At 44.5% G+C, this 23893-nt stretch overlaps 1 long non-coding RNA gene across 1 annotated transcript; it reads left to right on the top strand.

The window, feature by feature from the left end:
- The first annotated feature begins 1793 nt into the window (after positions 1 to 1793).
- Positions 1794 to 22920, top strand: LOC111095042. Its single transcript, XR_005356541.1, has 5 exons — positions 1794 to 2025; positions 9162 to 9259; positions 9373 to 9564; positions 11970 to 12107; positions 19978 to 22920. It is a non-coding gene; the product is annotated as an uncharacterized LOC111095042 (long non-coding RNA).
- Positions 22921 to 23893: the final 973 nt, after the last annotated feature.

Raw genomic sequence — 23893 nt, 5'->3', positions numbered from 1 at the left:
TCTGCTCTCACCCCTCCTACTCAATACCCTACTGGAGATCCTACAGCTGGTGCAAGAAAAAGGTTTGTTTATGTATATACTGCACGATTCTATTTATATGAAGTTCTAAATCAGTGATTCCCCCAAGATTCTCCCTAAGACCATATGAGGGATGAGGGAGGGACTACAAAGGGCCCTAAGGAAAATGTGGTGGGTGATGGACATGACAAGTTCCTTCCCTTGAGTGTGAGGACAGCCTCACAGATGTCTGCGTATGTTAAACTTATAAAATTGTATGCTTCAAATATAAGCCGTCGGCTGTCCATCAGTTATACCTCAAACAAGCTGTTAAAAAAAACAACAAAGGGATGGACAAAGGAGTAAAAAGAGAAAGCGTTAGAAGCTCAAGCATTAGTGTATGGGGTGAGCTACGGGGGTGGTCTGGATTAGGAAACGCAGAAATGAACTTATTTATCCACGAGCCAGATTGTCTCCAGTGTCTAAGTAATTCTCTAATAGGAAGTTAGGTGTGTGGGGTTGACAATTACCTTTTTCTAGTCATCAGGGTGCCATTTAGCGGCTCTCTAGAAAACCAGCTATAATTGCAGGAATGCAGTCATTGCTCAGAGCGAGCTGGGGACTCCCTGGGGACTGGGCACGGCTCTCAGGACTCCGAGCATGTGACGCTGAGCACAGGTCCCCACAGCAGGCGGGGACAGGGACAGGGACAGGGGGCCTTGGTGTCCTGCGCCGCGGGGAACCTGGCCTGCCCCCCAGCCCCCCGGCTTCTCAGGGCCCCCCGTGTCCCACCCGCCTTCCGGCCCGGTAGGCAGAACCAGCCAGAGGGGGTGGCAGCAGCCCGGGCACCTGTCCCAGCAGCCGCGCCGGAGCTCAGAGCAGCTCCCGCAGACTCAGGCCCAGACGGCGGCCAGGCCGCGGCTCCCTGAGCAGACACCTCCTCCCCGCCGCTGGGCACCCGAGGACCCCCTCCTGGCCGGAGCTTCCTCAAGGTTAAAATACGGAAGTGGGTGCCGAGCTGGTGTCCCCATCCCAGTAAGTCTTACCCGTTAACCGACTCTGTGGCCCTGGGCATGCGTGCCAGCCGCCACCTGCTGGCTCCGCCTCGGGTCCCCCCGGCTAAGAGCCTCCGGCCGAGGCCTGGCTGGTCAGGCTCCTGGTCTCCTGGCCCTGAGCTCCAGCCCCAGGCTGGCTGGAGAGTTTACTAAAAATAAAATATAGAATTAAACTCCTTCTGTGGGTCGACAGGTGCCATGCACACCACGTCCCTGGGGGTAGGCGGTGTTATCGTCTTCATTCCAAGATGAGAAAACTGGGGTGCCTGGATGGCTCGGTGGTTGAGCCTCTGCCTTCAGCTCGGGTCATGACCCCGGGGTCTTGGGATCGAGTCCCGCATGAGGTCCCTGCATGGAGCCTGTTTCTCCCTCTGCCTGGGTCTCGGCCTCTCTCTGTGTCTCTCATGAATAAATAAATAAAATCTTAAAAAAAAAAAAAAAAAAAAAAAGATGGGAAAACGGAGGCACATCCAGGGACTTGGGACTTGTCCAGCTTTTTGGTGGGTGGCCAACGACGAGGCCCGGGTGTAAAGCCTGGGTTCCCACACACGAGCCCACGCTCTGCAGGTCACGGCACAGGACAGCGGGCGGAGGCTGGGCCTGGGCCTGCTGGGAGCCAGCCCACTTCCCACGTAAAGGACGGGCTGTTGCGTGGCCACAGATGACTCCCAGTGTTTGCCTGCTGGTGACACGCAGTACCAGGCGACAGAAAGAGAATGGCTCGTTGTAGAGCCACTCGGGGGTTTCGAACAACAGCCCCGCTGCTCGGCGGGGCCTGGGCCGTCTTCTCTCTCGTCTCCACCCAAGCTCTGCTCCTGTTGGGGGAGCAAAAGGCGCTGGAGGCCCAGCTGGGGTTGGGGGGGACGGGGGGATTGCTGTCCACCGCCCAGAGCTGCCGGACAGACGGATAGAACCGAGCCTCTTCTCTGAGCTGCTCTGGGAAAAAGACATGGGAGCCAGATTGTGAAACATGGTAAGAAAGAACCAGAAGGGAATAATGCTCCAGTATTTCAAGAGCAAGTATGTCTAGTTGGCGGGGTTATGGTTATTAAGGATTTTTTCCCCTCTGTATATTTTCCATATTTTCTAACCAAAACCTATAGTTAATGTAATAACCTTCAGGGTTTTTGCTTTCTTTAAGATTTTATTTATTTATTCATGAGAGACAGAGAGGGAGAGGCAGAGACACAGGCAGAGGGAGAAGCAGGCTCCATGCGGGGAGCCCGACGCGGGACTTGGCCCTGAGCTGAAGGCAGACGCTCAACCACTGAGCCCCCTGGGTGTCCCCATCATAACCTTTAAGAAGATAAATGATAGAAACACACAAGTAAGCATTTTCTGGCAGAGCTGCCAAAAGACAGAGCAGGACTTAGAAACATGCATGCACATGCGGGAGCTTGACTAGGAGGGAACAGGCCTGAACGGGCCCCATCAGGGGTAATGAGATTTCCTTCCTAGGAGATAGTCAAAGAGAGGTCAGATGACTCCCTTGAAGGGGACACAGTAGACAAGATAAAACATGTGCTTGGGGAGTCCATGTAGGACCATGCTACCCAAAATGGGGTCCGTGAAGCGGGCATAAGCATGTGCTGGGAGCTTGGGTCCCCACCCTGAGCCACAAGAATCACCTGGGATGTATTTAAGCGTTTGGCCTGGCTCGAACCTGGGGCTTCCTATTCAACAGTGCTACGCCAGGGGCTGCCATGTTTAGGAACCCCCAGACTAGACGACCTTTCGAGCGCCTGCAAGCTGGAGAGTCTGAGAATCCCAGCTTCCCAACCCCAGGGGGAAGGCCGTGCCCTCAGAACCAGTTGCTCACTCTTACCCTAAATGTCAGAATCCTGCCAGCCATGGCCACCGTGGGCCTCCTCTGCTCGTGGGGCACATGTGGGGCTTTGATGCTTGCTAGGCGGGACAGCTAGCCTCCACTCCCCTCACAATGTTTACTGTCTTCTCATCCTGCCCCCCTTCTTTCTGTCTGTGACAGTCCCTCACTCATGGGCTTACTTACGACTTCCCTTCGCATGTTTACTTCTACTTCAGTTCCATCTTAAGGCAAATCTGTTGGAGCAGGAACAAGAGCTACAAGCTTAGCCCTGAGGTCCAGGGGAAGGGGGTGTTTAGTTATGTCTCCCCCCTCGTTCACGACATTGGAGGGGGTCATCCTACTACTCATTAGAGTCACAGCGGGGCAACACAGAGTACACATGTTGCCCCTTAAAGTGGAACAAGTGCCTTCCTTCTCTCTTGCTCCACATGACTGTTCTTGCATCTGGTCCTGAGTTATGATTGATTCCTTTTCGTGGTCTACCCCAGAATCTCCCTAGAACCCAAAGGAAGCTAGTCATATTTGAGTACTTATCCCGTGCTGGAAACTGTTACTTGGTATCATATTTAGTCTTTGCCCTCACATTAAGGAAAAGTTATTAATGGTCCCATTTTGCAGGTGAGAAGAATCAAGGCCTAGAAAGATTAAGGAACATGTCCAACGTTGTACAATTGTCAAGAGGTGGAAATATGACCCCAGAGCAGCCTGATCCCAAATGTCTAACGTTCATCCCATTGTCCCATCCACTAACCTAAACTCCTGTTGGCAGCTGGGTGGCCTGGGCACCTATTAATTCTTGTCAGTCTAGCTCCATGGCTTTAGATAATCCTGTGTAACAAGATGGAGAGATTTTTGTCTGCCCAAATTCCAAGGCTGAGGGACTGTGAAAGACAAAGCAACCTAGCGGGGCCATGAGGTCACACGTCTTCAGAATGCTATAGAGTATGACACAGCAGTTCTAGCGAAAGGGCAGGGTGGGATGGCTAGGGAACAGGAAGCTGCGAGGTGGTTCACCCTTCACGGACTTTGTCATCTATCTCTCTCACTGGACTAGAAATTCTAGGGAGGTAGGAGTTTCGTCTTTCTATCACCACTGCCTCTAAAGCACTTACGATAGCTACTAAAACATGGTAGGTGCTCAAGAAATGAATGGCTGGTGATTGCTCCTTGCCCTCCACCAATATTCAGTAAAACTACAAAAATTATGATATACTCTGTGCGATTGGATTTCTTGTGAAAGTTGATGAGGGATGAGGTACTGCACTCAGGTTAGAGCCGTGGTTTCGTGAGGACATGGAAGCAGGTGAGCCATAAAACAAACAAACAAAAATAAGTCTGGAAACGTATAGTACTTGTGGTATGAGTTCTCAGTAATCAGTCCCTAGTTGTGCGGGTGGACATTTGAGGAAAGTTTACCTAAATCTCAGAGGCTAGGAAACGCCCAAGTGACTCCTGAAAGACTTCAAAAGGACGAATGCTCCAAATGACACCTATGTTCTTCTTAACTTTTAAAAACCAACCAACATCCTCCCCCGGAATGTCTATTGGGCAAATACCAAGAGTATCCAATATGGGGACAGAAGCAATTTTCTCTTGGGCACTAGGTCTCAGTTTCCCCGTTGTCCCTACTGATGCTCATGCTTCAGAAAGGCTCATTTAGGTCAGTGGCTGCCTAACTCTGGTCCATGGGGTCTCATACTCAAATGTGTGTTGTCTCTGGTGACGCATAATACCTTGAACCCAAAGAATCCAGGACCTTGACATGGACATTCAATGTCCTGTGGCCTTTGCTTGGCTCCTGCAGTCCTGACTGACGGTCTATCTGCCCACAGCTGGGTTACAAAGCGGTGCTGGGGCTCAAGGGTGCAGGCTGCAGATCTGTCTCACAATCCTCACCGCACCAGGCCCGCCTTTGCCCAGGCCTAGGAGCGGCCCAGGGCGGGTGCCGCCCCCTGCATATTCTTCGCACGTCCTGTGCACACACTTAACACGTGCTCAATAGATGTGGCTGACTGAGGAGATATTGGATTAGTCTGATTTTTAAAGTCCTGGTGGGCAGCAGTTGTTATCACTTAACCTGACTCTAGGTAGGAGAACACTGAAGGGATGGTGGAAGCTCTAAATTTCCTCAGTTATGCCTCTGCATAATTTCTGTGCTATTGAGTTTTCTTCCTGCACCAGGGGTTCTACCTTCACTTAAACTCAGAGAGACCTCAGTAAAAAAAACAAGGTTATAGACACACATTCGAGAGACTGGAAAGACAGTCCATGACTTTGAAAAAGGAAAGAAGTTATTCTTTTTCTTCCCCCTTCTGATATCCTATATAATAGGCACGTTGTGATGACAAGCAATAGCAATGTTAATGAGATTAGGTGTAAATGATTGACTATTATGGACGATTACTATGGTTATGGTGATTTGCATGGCTCTACTGTTGACGTCTAGCAATTAAAAGATTCAGACTAGATTTTAACCGTAAGGTATGGGGTATTAAGGAAAAAATTCACATACGGGAAAGCAGTAAAGAGCAACTGAGTTTTTAAATGATGGAAGGCATGCCTGCCGAGGAGCTCTGCAGAATTTACTTACGGGTGGGTGCGGGATGCCCGCAAGCATGGCAACGTGGCAGAGGGTCCTGGTGGTAACAAACTGTAGAGTGAATGAACACTGCTTTTCCTGTTGCAGGGACAGAAGGGGGACATTCCTGTCCTCAACCTGCACCATCCTCATCCTCCACCTTCTGGTGCCCCATGCCCTCTTCTACTCTGAAATGCCCTCTTCCCAATTTGCTCTTTCCGTCCCTGCGGGCCTCCTTCCTCTCTCTCATTCTTAAAAGACAGCTGCTCTCCACACTATTCTCAGCCCTCTGTTCATTTCTTCCCGCACCTTCCTTCAGAGACCTGACTCACTCTCAAGGGGTCAACTACCACTTTTGAGCTGCTAACTCCCAGACCTTTATTTCATCCCCTAGTGCCTCTTTGTAGGCAGGGGCACACATTGCCTACTAGATTTTCTACTTCATTTCCAATGATGCATTGCTTAAAGCTCAGCATGCTTCAGAATGAACTCGGTCCAAGCTAGCTCCTTTTCCTAAAGTCTCTCTTTCCAAGTACGGTATCACCATTCCCTTAATTCCCAGCTGTCCCTCACCCTCTATATATAACCAATCCTCAAATGCCTTTGATGTCCACAATTCTCCCATCCAGCCCATACATTCATGCTCATTAGCCCCTGCCACACTTTGGGAGCTTAGCTGTTTTCTGGACTATTAAAATGGCCTCCTAATTGACCTTCTTGCCCTTAATCTCATACTGCCTCCTTCCATCCTAAAATCTGCTGTCAAACTACTTTTTCTTCAAATGCTGCTGGGTTTCATTTCCTTTACCCCGAAAGTCTTATGGCTCTTCATTATTCATTGTGTAAAGAACAACTCATGCAATCATTCACTGAGAAAATATTGACTGAGCACCTAATATGTGCCAAGGTGGGATTCGATGGTGTGCAAAATAGAAAAGATTCTTATTTTTGCAGCTTTTGAGAAGGTAGGCAATAAACAAGCAAGTAAGTAAGATACTCTGGTCCTATGAAGGAAATGAAATGCAGTAATGGTTGAGAGTGAGTCGCTGGATGGAAAAGGAATTACTTTCACAAGCTGGTCAAGGTAGACTGGAAGAAATGACATTGATTGAAGACCTACATTATGAGCAGGACCTTGGCACCTGGAGATCTGGGGAGAAAGCATTCGAAGTAGAGAAAACAGCAAATACAAAGGCCCTCAGGAGGGGAAGGTGAATTTTTTGTCATTCCTGGCCCTTCCCATGTTGAGCCAAGCTAGCTTTTTCGTCTAATCTCATATAACAACTCCACATGATAGTCATGTTCCAGCCAAATCATCCCTCCTACTGTTCTCCAAACATGCCTTTGTGTTCCAGCCTCCATGTTTTTCTCCATTTTTCCCTTTCATGTGGAAAGCCTTCCTTTTTCCTATGATTATTGAAATCCAACAAACTCCAGTTAGGACCCACCCCTTCCATGAAAACATCACTGATCACCCCCAGCAAAAGTCCAGTTTTTCCTCATTGAAATCTTATTGCACAAGTTGGAACTGCTCACATCTTACTTGCCACATCTAGATAGAGCTACAGGGGGCTGCACTCCTGGAAAAGGCATGTAATTTGAAACACGTAAGATGAATCTGAGTTTTTTCATGGAGACTGTGTCATGATGACAGTTATTCTCCTAGTCAAGGACTTGATCACTGGAATAGAAAAATGTTGCAAAACAATAAAATTGAGGAACTCTAATAAATCCATACGCTATCTCAGAGCTCTTCAGACTTTATTTTTAAGCCCCCTGATAATACATACCCATACTTTCCACTACATAAAGCATAAAAACAGAAGCAGTCTGGTTGAATCAGGGAAAGGAGACCCAGGAAACATCCTGCTCAGCTTCTTTGCTCCCTGCAAGAAAGGTCCTCCATCTCCACCCCTCATTTCCACCCCCTTGAGTCCCTGAGACCTTTGTGGAACCGTACGGCTCCAGGAGTATGATTCAATGATGCACAATCTTACCCAACCTACAGCATATGTAAATCAATTAAATTACCCTCATATTTTAATTCTCTTTAGAAGAAAGTTAATGGAGGTTTGAGGATGCAGGCTTCAGGGCAGGCCATTGTTATCAGGCTCACAAATAGGAAATGGCCAGAGTAGTCACAGGACACAGTTCCTGAGGTCCTATCTCCATCTACTTTTGTTTAGCTGACTCCTCATTTTCTTAAAGTTGCAAATTAGGTGTCATTTATTCCCAGAAACTTCCCCTGACCCCAAGCCCGGGTTATATTCCTCTGATGTGATTTTGTATCTCACCTTGCACTTTACTAACCACAGCTCCCTACTGCAAGTGCTCGGTACACATTAACTGCGACAGTAGCTCCTCTGTTCTGCGAGCAGCTCCATGTGAGCAGCCACTGTGCCCTTCTGGTTCACTGCAGAACTCCCAGTGCCACCAGTGCATGGCACAGGGTAGGTGCTCTCATAATCTGTTGAATGAATAGATGGATGATTGGACGGGTGGATGGGTGGAAATAGGCAAGGAGCAATTCAGGGCAGGAGAAGACAAAGAATAGGGCATTACCAATCAGAGCTCATCCACGTGCAGGCACCCGGATGCCAGTAGACAGTGAGCAATCTGTTAGAGTCTTAGGTGCCCTATATTGTGGTGCTGCAGATGTGTTTACCTTTTCTTCTAAATTGTAAGCTTGTGGGGATCCCTGGGTGGCTCAGCGGTTTAGCGCCTGCCTTTGGCCCAGGGTGTGATCCTGGAGTCCCGGCATCGAATCCCACATCAGGCTCCCTGCATGGGGCCTGGTTCTCCCTCTGCCTGTGTCTCTGCCTCTCTCTCTCTCTCTCTCTCTCTCTCTCTGTGTCTCTATGAATAAATAAATAAAATCTTAAAAAAAAATAAATTGTAAGCTTGTTGGTAGGCTCCGACAGTGTGTATCCGTACCCCTTTAGGGAACATGCCTGGTAGCCATCCCCTTTTCTTTTAGATTATTTATTCATGAGAGACACAGAGACAGAAATATAGGCAGAGGGAGAAGCAGGCTCCCTGCAGGGAGCCCGACGTGGGACTCAATCCCAGAACCCCCGGGACACGACCTGAGCCACCCATGCGCCCCATCCCCTCTTCTTTTAACAGTCCCTTTTGGCAAGTCCTCCTTGTCAGCTGGGTTCTGTCAATGGACTGATGAAACTCTGAGCCTCAGAGTGGGTCCTAATAGCTTCAAGCCAATCAGCATACCCTGTTCCCAGGAGCCTGTAAAAAGGTATATAACTCAGAAACAATGAGCTATTACCAGCTTTTTGTTGGGGGGTTCTGGAAAGGAGCTGCTCAGCAGAGAAGTCCCAAGCACAAAATTTAGCCCTAGGCTGGATCAGTCTTGGTCATGTGGCCGTCTAGGTGAAAAGCCGTCTATTACTTAACCTCTCTGTATTTCAGTTTGTTCACATGTAAAATGGACAATGAGATCGTAGAAGTAGGGATCCCTGGGTGGCGCAGTGGTTTGGCGCCTGCCTTTGGCCCAGGGCGCGATCCTGGAGACCCGGGATCGAATCCCACGTCGGGCTCCCGGTGCATGGAGCCTGTGTCTCTGCCTCTCTCTCTCTCTCTCTCTCTCTGTGTGTGTGACTATCATAAAAAAAAAAAAAAAAAAAGAGATCGTAGAAGTACATGCATATCCATATATGCTCCCTAATACAGATCTACTCCCACCTAGGTGTCTATAGCTCCAAGGCTGCTGAGATGGAGATTAATTACTTTGATCACAGTGAATATTTCACAACATACATACATCAAATCCTCAAGTTGTACATGGTAGGTATATACGGTAAGGGGAAAAAAAGGAAGAAAAAAGGCACCTAATACATGGATCAGTAGATAGTAGCTGCTGTTGTTTTCACTGTTGCCATTGTTTTTTTATTCCATAGGCTACGACAGTAAATAAATATGAGGCTTTGGGCTGCAACCATCTTGCTGCCTCAAGGGAAGCCAGCCAGAGGGTGAGGCCAGCACAGGAAACAGTGAAGCCCGCGACTCAGAGAACTGAGCCTCAAGACCTGATTTGAGTCTCTAGACTAAGCCCTGTCTGAAGCCAACCTTATCCATAGACTTCCAAAGATGTGAGCTGATGGATTTCCTTTCTCATGGAAGCCATTCAGGGCTGTATTTGCTATTATTCGGAGTGAAAAAATTCCTTACTGGCTCCCTATTCTGCAAGGGAATAGACAACTTTTTGACTCCGGCAGTCAGATTTGAGTGTGTTATATCATTTAACCTTCGTTATGACCTTTAAGATAGATAATGTATGACAAGTTTATCCCCTGTGGATGTGGAAACTGAGGCTTATAGGGATCAAGTGATTTTTCCCAAGGCCTAGAACTAGGCAGGGGTGGGTGTGAATCATCCAGCCTGTGACGCCAAGGCCTGTGTTCTTGTACCATAACCTTTACCTCTCCCCAAGGGAGAAAGAACAGATAAGACCCCAAAGAACAAGTGCTCCTTATTCAGGTACTTGAAAAAAAAAAAAAAAAAAAAAAACTTGGAGTGAAATTCAATTCTTCGTGATTTTGATACTGCCTCAAGTATCATACCGTAAGACCCAATCTCAAGGACAAATGCTAGCTAGCAACCAAGTATTTAGAGAATCAATAATCTAATTTTTAGAAAAGGAATTAACACCATAGTTAAATTTTTAGGCTCAGATCTCATTTTCTTAGAGCTACCTTGTCAGCTGAGCATTAAAAATAGAAAAGATGACGAAATTAGTGTGTAGAACTTTTTTCCTTTCTTTTTCTCCTTCCTAACTTTTAACCCCAGGCTCTGGGTAGGTGACAATCCTAATTAGGAAATGATTTTCTTTCAACTAATGGTAGGTGGCTGCAGTCTTACTAAAGGTTGTAATCCACAGCTCAGTATCAGTACCTTGGGCCAAAATTTTATGCTGGCAAATGCTCCTGTGGTGAACTGTGATTGTCCTGTTTTTAATAGTTAGCACCCTCTTGTTCTCTGTAGAGTCAACCTCTTGTGAGTCTGTTCATAAACTGTAAGCAAGAAATTTTAATTATGAAGAAAAGTATATAGATTCTGAGCTACTTTATGACACACGCTCAGCACACACGATTCTTCACCTGATGATGGAGGGCCCTCCTTTGAGAGCACAGCTCTTCACCATATGCTGGGTTGAAGGTGGCTAGTGATTAGGAGGGAAGGTGGTGGCAATTCTAACCCTCCCATGAAAGAGTTCCAGGATTTCTGCTGCTACCGTTTTGCGATTCATTATTCTTGCTGTCACTTGTAATATTTCATTTTTACAAAAAGCACAAGTTGCAAGCCCTCGTTCATTGCCAGTGTGAGTCTTTGACCCTGCAATATCCCCAGTGAGGAAATGATCCTTAAAGTTGGTTTCAGAACTACAAAGGTCACGAAACAAAACATACAGATAATTTTAAAAGTGATAATTTATAAAAAGAAGTATTGATGGAAGAAAAAAAAAGAAGAAGTATTGATGGGTGCATCTTTTCTAGGATGTGTAATTAACTCTCTCAGCTCAGATTATGTTTGGTGCTAATTTTATCTATGTTGTTCAGAAGAACCGATTTTGCATAAAAAGGCAAAAGAAGAGGAACAACCCTGCCCTTGAAGTCACTTTGGGGCATTTAGTTGGAGGTAAACTGGAGAATACTTCTAGCAACTGGTCGATGGATATTTTTACCTTCATCAAAATTCTTTCCTCTTTCAGCACAAAGATTATTTATCAAGTGAGGTTTATGGCGGCAAAAACTCGTCGGGGAGGGTGTCTGGGGTGCTTCATGCCCTTGTCTTACCAGCGTCTAGGACAAGCCACCTCCCAGAGAGGCCCTTGGAAGAGGGAGCCCCGAGGTGGGGTCAGCCTTCCCTCGGCCAGGCTGAGGCTTACACCCGTGGGGTGTGCACCACACGCAGCCTCACACTTCGGAGGCGGTTCCAGTGCAAGTGAGAAACGGCCAGGTTGTCTCCTGATCCGCTGTGCACACTCGCTCAACGGTGATGGTGAGTTCCTTAGGTCGCGGCCCCTGGACTCCGGCTGGGCCAGCTCCTCTGTGCTGGGATGAAGGCACCAAATTAGACTGAGTGCATGAAAAATTCACAGCAACCACAAGCCAGGGTTCTCTAATTCTTAAGACACTAGCAACTTTAAATACTCTGATGCCCCCATAGTTAGCTCGCTTATGCTTTTGTCCTTATTGAATTAACTGCCTTTTCTCTTATATTGTCTCCCTGCACCTTATGGGCCCCATCTGCCACCTGGCCCTCCGGCTTGCCGCGTAGGGGAGCAGCGGGGTAGCCAGGTGGCCTTCCTTGCCGGACAGCGGTGGTGGGCCCTTTGTCGCCTGCCTCGGTCTCCCCCATGGTCTCCTTTGGAAGCTCAGAGTTTGTGACCAGAGTCGGGCTATGGGACAGGCTCCAACAGGGGAGGTGCATCCCTCCCCTTAGCAGGCCGACCTTACAAAGAATCCCTCAAACTACTCTCAGTTCTCCACCTTAGGCTCAAGCAACCCGACATGCAGGCCAGGAGGAGACCGTGTCAGGCTGTCCCCCCTGCCTCGGCTGTAGGCACGACACACGTCCAGCCTTCTGGAGAGCCAGCCGTTCGCCGACTCCACCAGTTGTTGGCCAATTCCTGGTAGGCCCCCCCCTTTACATTCTTTAACCCCTTCTTCACCCCCAGCCCAAGCGGCTGCTTCCTCTCCTCCCCTGTTGTGGTTTTTGGCATCAGGTCTAGTCATCCTCAGCATGAGACAGAGTAGAGGGGATACACAAGATCCAGGAGGGAGGGTGAGTCATCAAGTACCTTGAAGCTGAAGTATGTTGCCAAAAATCTTATTTTTCATACTGTGAAGGTCACACAGACCGCCCCCCAGTTAATCCCAAGCTATCTTAGCACATGAGCATATATCTCCGTACACGTCCAATTAGTGCAGTGACAGGCTTTGCATATTTCCGCTGCTATTCTTCAAGTGTTTCTATCTATTTTCATTTGTAACTGTCCCATTTTCTTGCCTGTGTTATTTTTTTTCCCTCCATTTGAGGGGCCATATCTTCTATTTCATTTTAATGCCCTAAATTCTCTACAAAGAGCCCTAATGGACACTCTTGGCTGCCTTAACAAATAGCTTTGATTCTCTGGCGCCCTGGACTTTGCCCCGGAAGCCTGCCATGTGGAGGTGCCCCCTTTGACCTTGAGCAGAGCTCTAAATCCTAGTCAGCTGCATGTTCTCCTTTCATCATAAAAACGCTGCTGCCAAGGAGTTGTGGCCCAACACAGACTCAGGAGTCAGACCCCAAATTTGACCCTATTGTCGATACTGAGAACAAGAGGACTGCCAGTCACACCCTGGACACTGGTTTTCTAGCTCTAGGGAAACCGTGTGCGAGTGAATAGTTCGCTGACATAGATTTCACCACTCTCCTCCTCCGAGAAGAGAACACTTGCCTGACAGGCTCCTGATGAAATTCTTTTTGTCCCTTTCTTGTATTCTAAAAAATAAAACCAAGGCCATCCGCAGAATAATGACATCAAAATAATACTAGGCTGGTGAATGAGTGTAATGAATGCAGAGAAAATTGCTGGCAATTAAGTCTGAAACACTGTCCCTGTCTTTCTAGGCATAGCAACGCCTTTCCAAAACTGCTTTCTTCCTCCTCCATCCTGCCCAGGTTTTTTGAGGACATTTAGATAGTTGGTCATTTTAGCCTTTGCTATGCTTTTTCCTTGTGATTTGTTGAGGAGTTTGCTGTTTGCTCTTTTAGTGTTGCAGCTCCTTTCACGTACTGGGATTTTCAAGGAGGATGTGAATGATCCCATGGAGGACAGCGTTTCAAAAGCTCCTAAACTGATAGATAATGATGACACTAGGGTGAGTCAGTAAACAGAGGGAGCTAAAACTAAGCTCAGGGTTTGGGGAAAACTGGCATTCAAAACTTGATACAGGGGTCTGAGGTCATGCGATCAGGCATTCAGAAACCCAACATGGGTTATACTCCATGTGAGAGGATGAGGAATACAGTCTTGGTACAAATGGCATCAGGTTTCATGATGGGATTATTGGATTGGATATTTTATTTTGACCCATTATACTTTGTAACTAAAGTGTCCAATGATGGACCTTATTGATTATGAGATAAGCACTGTTAAAGAAAGTTGGAGACACATTTCCTTAACTCGGACTTTGTCTTTGGATTAGGCTCTTGAGCTTCATTGGCTGTTGATCCCGTGAAAAGTGACGGAAGCCCAGAGTCACGGTTTTCTTTTTTTTTGTTTAGAAGAGTATTGCTTTCTCTCTGCACCTCACTTCCAAATTTCAGTATGATTACCTCTCCCTTGCTTACATAATCTTAAAGGGAAATTCAGCCTATATTTATGAGAATCAGTTCCCCCAGTAAGGAGGAAAGTCAGACTTACTCTATGTTATCCAAGGCCAGAGAGAAGGAGTCCTTTTATAACACTAATCTTGAATCTACTTTAAACCTCATTGCTCTTTTTTTCAACGTATGCTGATATCCCTTGACCTACCTCGAATTACTATATTTTTGTTTCCATGCCCTTACCTACTTTGACGTGCTTTTGATTTTTTTTGATGCCCCTAATGTTTGAAATCATGCTGAGAATCTTTACAATTTAATAAACAGAGAAGTATAATATATTTACCCTGTCCCTGTAGATACTCAGGTCTATCTCACAAAGAAAATGAATTCATCTCTAAGGTTCAGGGCTTCCCAACTGCTTCAAAGTCATGCACTCATATGCATTGATGTGAATATGTACATATACATACAGGGCTTAAGAAATAGAGTCCCCTGCACTGCTGCAGCTGGGTTCTGGACTAGTGAAAACACAGCTGGGAATTCTTTTCAACTCATAATGGGCTCTACTCCAAGCTGCAACCATCACACTGCTCATTTTAAAACACTTATTCAACTCCTAGGGAACATATATATTCCTGCAGGGCGTAGTGGGGAAAGAAGAAGGCAAAATCCTGCCTGTCCAGGTCTAGAGGGCATGAGCCAAATTCTCCTGAGGGATGAGTTAGAGCAGAAGAGAGAGCCTGGCATTTTCTTCATTTGTTCTGCATTTATACTCTGGCCGTAGCTAAAGTCAATATTAAAAACTGGCTATAATATGTGTTGGGAAATAGAACTCCAATAAAAAATATACAAAAAATAAAACTATAGGTGGGAGGAGAGGGGGGAAAAAGGTAGCTTTGTTATTTGGTACTAAGAGTGATATCCCAAATATTTTCCACTGCATTTCCATTGCAAAGAAAAGATTCAATCAAGAAAAAACAGTTAAGGGACATCTGGGTGGCTCAGTCAGTTAAAGGTCAGCCTTTGACTCAGGTCATGATCCCAGGGTCCTGGGATCCAGGCCTTGTTGGAGTCTGCTTGCTTTTCCCTCTCCCTCTGCCCCTTTCATACCCCTCTGTTTGTGCTCTTTCTCTAATAAATAAGTAAAAATCTATTTTAAGAAAAAGAAAGAACAGTTAAGTTAGTTTGAAAAGTTCCCTTTTAAAGGGAACAAAAATTTGGGGCACCTGGGTGGCTCAGTGGTTGAGGGTCTGCCTTCAGCTCAGGGCATGATCCCAGGGTCCTGGGATCGAGTCTCACGTCTAGCTCCCTGCATGGAGCCTGCTTCTCCCTCTGCCTGTGTCTCTTCCTCTCTCTGTGTCTTTCACGAATAAATAAATAAAAATTTAAAAAAATCTATTAAAAAAAATAAAGGGAACAAAATTTCAAAGACAGTGAGGGTTAAGTAAATCCTATGCTAGAACCGACACACACAAACATCAGGCTTTAGAACAAACTCCTATTCTTAGAAAGGCAAGATGTTCTCAATATAGCAAAGGATTCATCCATAAAATGTCCTTCCCCTCCCTAATATATTCTGTTTAATTATAAAAGCAGATGTCAGAAGGGGTTTACAAATGTTATTTTTTGCTCCGGATACTTTAGTGTCTATCTACCCAGGTCTCTCTTCTTTTCTGACCATGCCTGGAGTCACTGGTCAGTCATACTCACCAGCTTTTTAGGGAACAGCAGCCAAATTGGGCAGTGTGCATGTGGATATATGCATAAAACTCAAGTATTATTGTCAGCACGAAACTTTGAAAGGATGAGAAACTGGCTCCCTGCCCTGTCAGGACTTGCAATTGGTCTGTTGATGCATAAACTTTAGTTGGAGGAAAATAGGTCCTCTGACAATAATTCTGAACGTTAATTTTAAGTGCTCTCCTACAGATTTATTTAACTTCCAAAAATACCATGCTTCAAATTAATGGTCCATTTGTTTGAACAGAATGGATGCAAAAATGGCGAAGATGATACTCCAACTCTCAGCTCAGGGGCAGGGCACCTGGTTACCTGCTAGGTTATCCGGGGAAGGGAGAAGAATGTATAAAGAAGCTAGTTGTCAACATTCTTCCTCCAGAAACAGAGATCTATAAGTGACTGAGCCAAGACAAGTGATAACACTTTTTAAAACATAAAAAAAGAGATGTGTTTAGAGTTATCTTTTGCTAAATTTACATTTAGATGACTTTACAGGGTTCATTTTATTTTTAAGAAATCTAATGTCTCCCCACCTATTGTCCCTGGTCTCCAAAACTGAATAGGAGCTTATGCTAAGAGCATCATTTCCTTGTCATGATTTAGGAGTGATCTTTGATTTAAAAAAAAAAAAAACTGCTCTTTATTCATTTACTCAACAAATTTCTATGAGTGCAAATTACTGGGCAGGTTTCTGTGGCAGATGTTAATGAAACAGCAGGGAGCGAGTTAAGACCCAGTCCCTGCCCCTACAGGGAACTTAGGGTCTTGAGGAGAAAGACAAGTTAACAGGTGACTGGCAATAGAGAAGGATAAAGATCAAGGTTAATAGGGTACTTGGGAGCACATGGGAAGGAAACCCAGCCCAGACACTTAGGGAAGAGGTTAAGGGATACTCTCTGGAGGAATGGATGGGTGGACTAAGACCAGAAGAATTAGGAGTTATGGAAAAGGAACTCAAAGTTGGAGCATGTGGGAGAATTTTTCAGGAAGACCATTTGTTCATTTGTGGCTGGCAGCAAGGAGTGAGTTTCCCATTAACTAGAGCAGCCAAATTCTCATCATTGCTTTTGTTCACATTCTCCAACGTAGGAGAGCTCAATAATGAGTAATTCCACAGAGTAGGTAAATATGGAAAATGACTTGGTTTTGAACTTGTACCCATGGAGGTAGGCACACCAAGGGGCCATTCTGTCTTAGAACGGGATTTCATGCAGGAATATTATTGCTTGTTCTTTTTTTTTTACGTTGGCATTTTATTTTATTTATTTATTTATTTATTTATTTATTTATTTATTTATTTATTTTTAATTTTATTTATTTTATTGGAGTTCAATTTGCCAACATATAGCATAACACCCAGTGCTCATCCCATCAAGTTCTTGTGACTGTTTTTGCCAACTGGCAACAATAGCCTGTAACTTTACTTTTGAATGTTACGTAAATTCATGTGGTTGATAATTCAAAAAGAACCAAAGGTGGGGGCACCTGGGTGGCACAGTCCATTAAGTGTCTGCCTTCAGCTCAGGTCATGATCCTGGAGTGCAGGGATCAAGCCCGCGTTGGGCTCCCTGCTCATTGAGAGCCTGCTTCTCCCTCTCCCTCTGTCCTTCCCCTGGCTCGTCCTCTCTCTCTTTCTCTTTTGCCCATTCACTCGCTCTTTCTCTAGAATAAATAAATAAAATCTTTTTTTTAAAGGGCAACATTTGATATATATATAAATATAAATATATATACATATGTATATATAAATATATATATATATATAAATATATATTTCCTCAACAGTAGATGATGATTATTCCTAATTGGTAAATTAATCCCCCATGTTTTTTTAATGGTTTCAGTGTTCTGTTTTACGTACTATTATATAGACATTTAGGTTTATCCAAGTTTTTCTTACAAATAATTCTCCAGCAGTAACCTTGTTCATTCCTGCAGGTTAAATTTCTGGAAGGTGAATTGCTGGATCAAATGTTATGTGCATTGTAATTTTGTTTGATATTGACAAACTGTCATCCGTAGAGCTATGTCAACTTATATTCTCATCAGTAAATGTACAAGAGTCCATGTTTCCCCACAGTCTGTGTAATTTTTGGGTATTTACCATATGATAGACTTTTAAAATGATATATCAGATTAGTTTTAACTTGCATTTTTTCTATTATAAGTGAAGTTGAGCATTTTCCTCTTTTCTAAAGAGCTACTTACATGTCTTTTTTTTGTGAACTGTCTTTACATAAGACAGTTATCCCATTTCTATTGTTTTGAATTTACTATTTGTTTGAAGGAGCTCTTTGTATAGAGAGACATGATATGTATGTCACACAGTTTTCTTTCACACTCTTAGTGTGGGCCTAAAAACTTTTGGGGCCCAAACTTATTTTAGGTTATATTCCGGCGTGGTAAATGAGGGCTTGGGCACCAATTCAAGTGATCTAGGAAATTCAGAAGTACTTCCTAAGAAATATGCTGACTTGGATTTCAGATACTCTTGCCCTTCTATATAAAGAATAGGCTTTATTTTCATCATAAAATATCCTTACCCACTACTCATCTACATGGTTTTCAAAGCCAGTTAATTAGCAGTGACAAGACCATTTCATTCAGGCCCTTCTAAGGAAGTAGAAATTTGGTGTGCTTAATACCAGTTCCCACGAAGAGCTGTTCAAAGGTCATGTCCTCAAAGTGTGAGGTGTGATAAGGTGTAGGGCCAACGCTAGTCTAAGTTTGGTCTGTGTGTCACTTGAGACCTCAGGATTACTCATTAAAATCACAGCCCTATAATCCCGTAAAGACCTGCCTCCATTGCAGTGATAGTTTCATGGGCATATACTCACCTCTAAACACATCAAGTGGAATACATTAAAACATAGAGGATTTTGCATGTTACTTATACCTCAGTAAAGCTTCAATAACATAGTTTTTTAAAAGCTGCCTTTAATTTGTCATCAAGCACAAGAATTTCTCTCAGAATTTGCGCCAGGAAAAAAAAAATCTGTTTCCTAAAGCACTAATTTGTTCCCTCCTTCTAGGGAACTAACGTTTGAATTCTAACCCCACCTCCAAACTCTTCTATTTATTTTTTTTTTTTTATTTTTTTTTTTTTCAAACTCTTCTATTTAAATGCCTTTAATTATCGTTCTTGCTATTTATGATTAATTTAATTCTTGTGGAGGAGAGGTGATCTAGCTAATTAATAACCAACCAATTTCATTAGCATTTCTCAACCCAACTTGTACATTAAAATCTTCTGGGGAGATTGAACATCTCCTTATGTCCCAGACGATTCAATCTATCTGGAGGTGGGTCTATTTAGAAGCTGCCCAGGTGATTCTGATGCTCTGTGAGGCTGGAGGACAAGTGAACTAACGGAACAGGTCAAATTGTAGAAGCAGAGTTGAGACTGTCCAGTGACATCATTATTTCCATTCTCTGTATGATTACTAAAACTAATAGCAAATAGCTATTATATTAACACTCCTAAAAACAAAAACAACAACAACAACAACAACAACAACGAAAAACACTCCTAAGTTTGAAATGACATTGGGTCCACTCTCCACTGAGTTAGCATCTCTCCCTCTCTTATTCACCCTGGAGTGCTGGAAAGGAAGGTTCATGAGGTATTTTTCTACAAAACAAGAACATTTCCAAGACAATCTGACTGAAGAGCTAATATTGCCCTGAGCTTTCTGAGGTGGGAATTTGTTATTTCACCCTCCCACTCACAAGGATCATATCTTAACAGCTTTGTGCACTCAGCGTCCTACACCTTGCCAGGCATATAGTCTGTACTTAACAAATGTTTGTGAAAGGAAAGAAGTCTTAAGTTTACAATTGCTGCAATTACCAGGAATACACTGAACACTTCATAACTGTTCTGTCATTTTATACTGCATTTAATCACTTAACTAGAAAGCCTGCTACGAAAATGAACTGGTCTTTAAAAATCACCTAAGTCAATATTCTATGAAACAAGCATGGAAGTATACACAGAATAAAGACAGTCTCAGTAACTCTGTGTACACTCTGTCCCACCCCATATATGTATTTATCTGTTTTATCTCCTCCTCATCTGTTTGATGTTCATCTCTGAAGGAAGAAAGTGAAACAGCATGGGAGGAAGGCTTTCAGAAAGGAAGAGATGTAGTTGGAGAGAGAGATGGGGAAACGAAGTACAAAAGGAGAGGGACAGAAAAAGGCACAAAAGTACAAAGTAAGGGTTAGTTCTACACCATATGTAAATAATAGGTGAAAAGTTGAAAATAACGTTCATGAAATTTTTCTATAGGAATTGACCCTTCTGATAGAGGTCAGGGAGGGGGTGAAGAGAGCAAGAGAGTAATAAAGGGGCCTTGACCTATAGAAAGGGAGCCCAAACCAACTACACAGATAGCCTATCACTTAAAGCCACTTACCCTGGCATCCCTTCCATTATTGCTCCACAGCCCATCCCATCTGCATGAATTCAGTAGAAGTTCACTAAGACATCGTGCTTACGTGAGGATGAAGAATATATCAAGACGATTGCAATAGGAATTCTGTCCTCGGAAATCTTATGTCTGTACTTTCAAATATAATTTAAAAAAGAAAGTAATATTTTCTGTAAAAAGGTACAGAAAGATCCATTTTTTTTTTCCTGTATGCAACTGGTACCCTCTTTGTTTGGCCGTGAACACACTGCCACTGATTCTCCACTGACTCATTAGCAACCCTTTTGATGTTTCCATTTCAAAGTGGTATTATCTCTAAATGTCTTAACTTCCTAGAATCAATGTATTGTGCCTAAAAGGAAGTAACTGGTTATTCTGAAGTGATGGACAAGATATCTCCCAATTCCTGAATTCCACATAATTATCACTAAATAGTGTTTTCCTACTGACCAGACGTATCTGTCATAGCTCTAGACTGCTAAACACACAGCTCTTGTCCTTAAGGAGTGGATAACCTCTGTAGGACATTGAACAATAAATGAACACACATATGTATTGTATATATATGATGGAGTCCCCTGATTATTTAGAAGAACAAAGTAAGAACTGACCTTTGGAGGCTCTTCCAATCAGTTGGAATATAATACAGCAGAGGTAGAGCCCGGCTTGACCCCGAAGGAAATCTCACAAAAGAGTTGGGATTTTAGTTGATGCAAAGGATGGAATGGAGTTAACTTCAAAGTGACAGAGTATCCCAGTTAAATGAAATAAGATGGGAAGGCTCATGATTGGGTGGATGAAAAAGAAGGGCCCCCTTTTTAAATCCTAGATTGAAATAACATCTGATATATTTGTAGTATGTATAATTTTGTCATTTTATGATTAATGATAGACTTGGAAAGAGCTACTCTTGGGTGCATCCTAGGAAGGCACTAAGAGAAACTTGGGAGATGACGGGAACCTATTATTTTGTTGTGTGGCAATTATCTTTCCTCATTGTCTGAAGGAAATAGACCTCTATGGACAGTCCATTAGGAAACATTGATTCTGAAGTGGAAAAGGCCAGGACGTAGAGGTCTTCGACTTGACACATTCTGTACTTTGGTACTTGTTTGCTCTTTGCTTAGTTTCAAGTGAAAAATTCCTTTTGAAAAAAAAAAAAAAAGAAGAAGAAGTGGTGCTTTTGTTTCAGCAAACCAGTGGCCTGGAGACTGACGGATGGGTCTCCATCAGCTCAGCCAAGGAGCAAGATGGGGCTCAAGGTACACCAAACTAGGTGATTGCGAGAGGAGAAGACACTGACTTCTCCTCACCAGGGTCTATTCTTTGCCAAATGTCCAACACTAAGCTGACCTGGGCTCAGAGAGGGAGGAAAAGCCTAAGAGGAGGAATTAGAGGAGACTGGTTCATCAGGGCACCTTGGTCAAGGATATAAGGATGACAGGGTAAGGAGGTGTAGGTGGGCTCTGAGAAGTTATTGTCAAGGAGAAAAGCAACATGGTCAAGGGTGGGGGGAGACATCCTCTTCGCAGCAGCGCGAACCTTTATGAAGCCGTCTCCTAAGGCAGAGCATGCAAATCCCATGAGCTGCTGCCACGAATCTGGCCGAACTAGCTCCTAGCACTCCACAGCATCCTTGTCATGGTCAATTTGGTAAACCAGGCAGGGACTGGAGCCACCATTTCAAGGGCCTCATAAAGTGAAACTGCATTATAATTTCAGCAGTGTTCAGAGAAACTGAAGGTCTCAACAAAATGAAACACTGGGACCACAGACATGAAGCTCTATCTTCCCTGCAAACAGCTTAATAGCATATAAAACCAACCTTCCTTTCTGCAATTAAATCAGGACAAGATAAATGTTTCTATTCCTTGACGTAACGGCCTTGGAGCACCTTAATGGAAACACTCTAATAAAAGTTTATCTCAAATACTGACCTGAACCTTAGCATGGGCTGCAGGAAGAATGGTGAGCAACAGTTCTGAGCATTCAGTCTTATCAAAAAAGAACCTTCTGTGTCAAAACTTGGCAATGAGGAAATCGGGATGAATTGTGAGAACTGTGGGATGAGAAAAATACAATGACATCTGGACCACGCCCCTTCCCTCCAGTCTCAGAGAAGTTATTGCTAATCTCGTAGGCCAAAGGTCTTCTGAAGACCTGATGCCTCCATTGACCCATGGACAGCGGCTGGGAGAGGAATAGAAGGGCCTCCCGTGTCTCCTTCCCTGAGAGCGCGTGGAAGGGATACTTCTCACACTGGAACCGAGCTCTTTAAGGATAAAATCCCTTTTTAATCTCTGAAAGAAAGGAAAAGGAAAATCTCTCGGCAGCCATTAAGGAAATCCTAAGATGTGCTCAGAGAGAAAAACGCTCCCAAGGAATGCACCTCTTAGCACTGGATGGAAGCCTGGCTGCAATTCCCTCGCAGAGTTTTCCATTTCCACGGGAATCGTGGAGAGATTCCAGGCTTTGCCTCCCCTGATGACTGTATTCCACAAATTCCGGACCCAAGTCACATGCACATCCCACTCCCCGGCCCCGGCCCCTTAGCGGGTAACTAGGGACTCACTGATCCTCATTTCAACCAGGGCAGCCAGGGGACAGGACGGTGCTTAAAGAACAGGAACAAACAATAATTAAGCCATCTTAATCCAAAAGAAGCTATTAAATTGTGCTACGCTGGGCAGTCATTTTCATGCCCACAAAAATCATTTAGTGTCTCTAGCTTTATCTGCTGAAGGGGAAAGCCAGAAAAGAAACCGATGCTGTGATTTTTATGCTGAAATCTAGAAGTCAAAAATGGAATTCAGTTGCTAAATTCATTTCCTATTGTTCACCTTGGCTTAGAAATACCATGTTGTGGGCAGCCCGGGTGGCTCAGTGGGTTAGCGCCGCCTTCAGCTCAGGGCCTGAGCCTGGAGACCCGGGATCGAGTCCCACGTCGGGCTCCCTGCATGGGGCCTGCTTCTCCCTCTGCCTGTGTCTCTGCCCCCCCTCCACCCCTCTGTGTCTCTCATGAATAAATAAATAAAATTTATTAAAAAAAAAAAAAAGAAATACCATGTTGTACTACTGCTGGGAAAAGCAATCTCTTTAAACAACAGTTGCTGTTTGTAGACTTGAGAAGCTCACCCAGTGGTGAGTCGATGGCATGGACTTCCCAGTAAGGCCCTGCTGGACGTGGTCTCCGTTGGAGTCTCCATCTCCCAAGCTATGAGCTGTACGACTTGGGCAAGTTACATGGCTCTCAACATCTCAGGTTTTTCACTTGTAAAAGTGTGTTGGGAGGAGGAAGTCAGATAATGGTTATGGGCGTTGGTATCTGGTACTGGGAAAGCGCTCCATGACTGCTAGATGGTGATCGTAGTGCTGCTAAGCCCCTCCGGCCAAGGGGATGTACACTAGATGGAAGTGGCCAGGGCTGAAATAGTCAACGTACCTTCACTTTTACTTCCCTTGTTCCACTTTCTGGGAATGAGAGAACATCAGTGAGGTTTTGGAAAAAACAAAAAAAAAAAAGATCCATTTTTTTTTTCCTGTATGCAACTGGTACCCTCTTTGTTTGGCCGTGAACACACTGCCACTGTGAATAATGAAAATTCTATAATGTTTCACTCAACTTCTGCCTCTTGGCAGCCCTGACCAAAATCACCCTGCAGCTGTCATTTACAACAGGGATGCCCAGCCAGTCTCCTGCAGCCACCCCGCCGCGAGGGGCAGCTGCTCAAGAGTATTTCAAGCAGGAGAGTGACAGAGCCAGATGCTATCAGGAATTCCTCAATGAGGTCAGAGCATTAGAAAACGGTAAGCCTTGGCTCCCCAAAAGGATGGGGACTCCTGCTTCCAACCCATGCGAGGCAACCAACCATATGATCTTCCTGAGATCTTGTTAATCAACAACAAAGGCCCAGATTCTTTACGGCGCTTG

The sequence above is a fragment of the Canis lupus genome, chromosome 3 (assembly GCF_011100685.1).
Source record: "Canis lupus familiaris isolate Mischka breed German Shepherd chromosome 3, alternate assembly UU_Cfam_GSD_1.0, whole genome shotgun sequence".
Lineage (NCBI taxonomy): Eukaryota > Metazoa > Chordata > Mammalia > Carnivora > Canidae > Canis > Canis lupus.
Note: the sequence above shows the minus strand (reverse complement) of the source record. Positions and strands in the feature narration are given on the sequence as shown.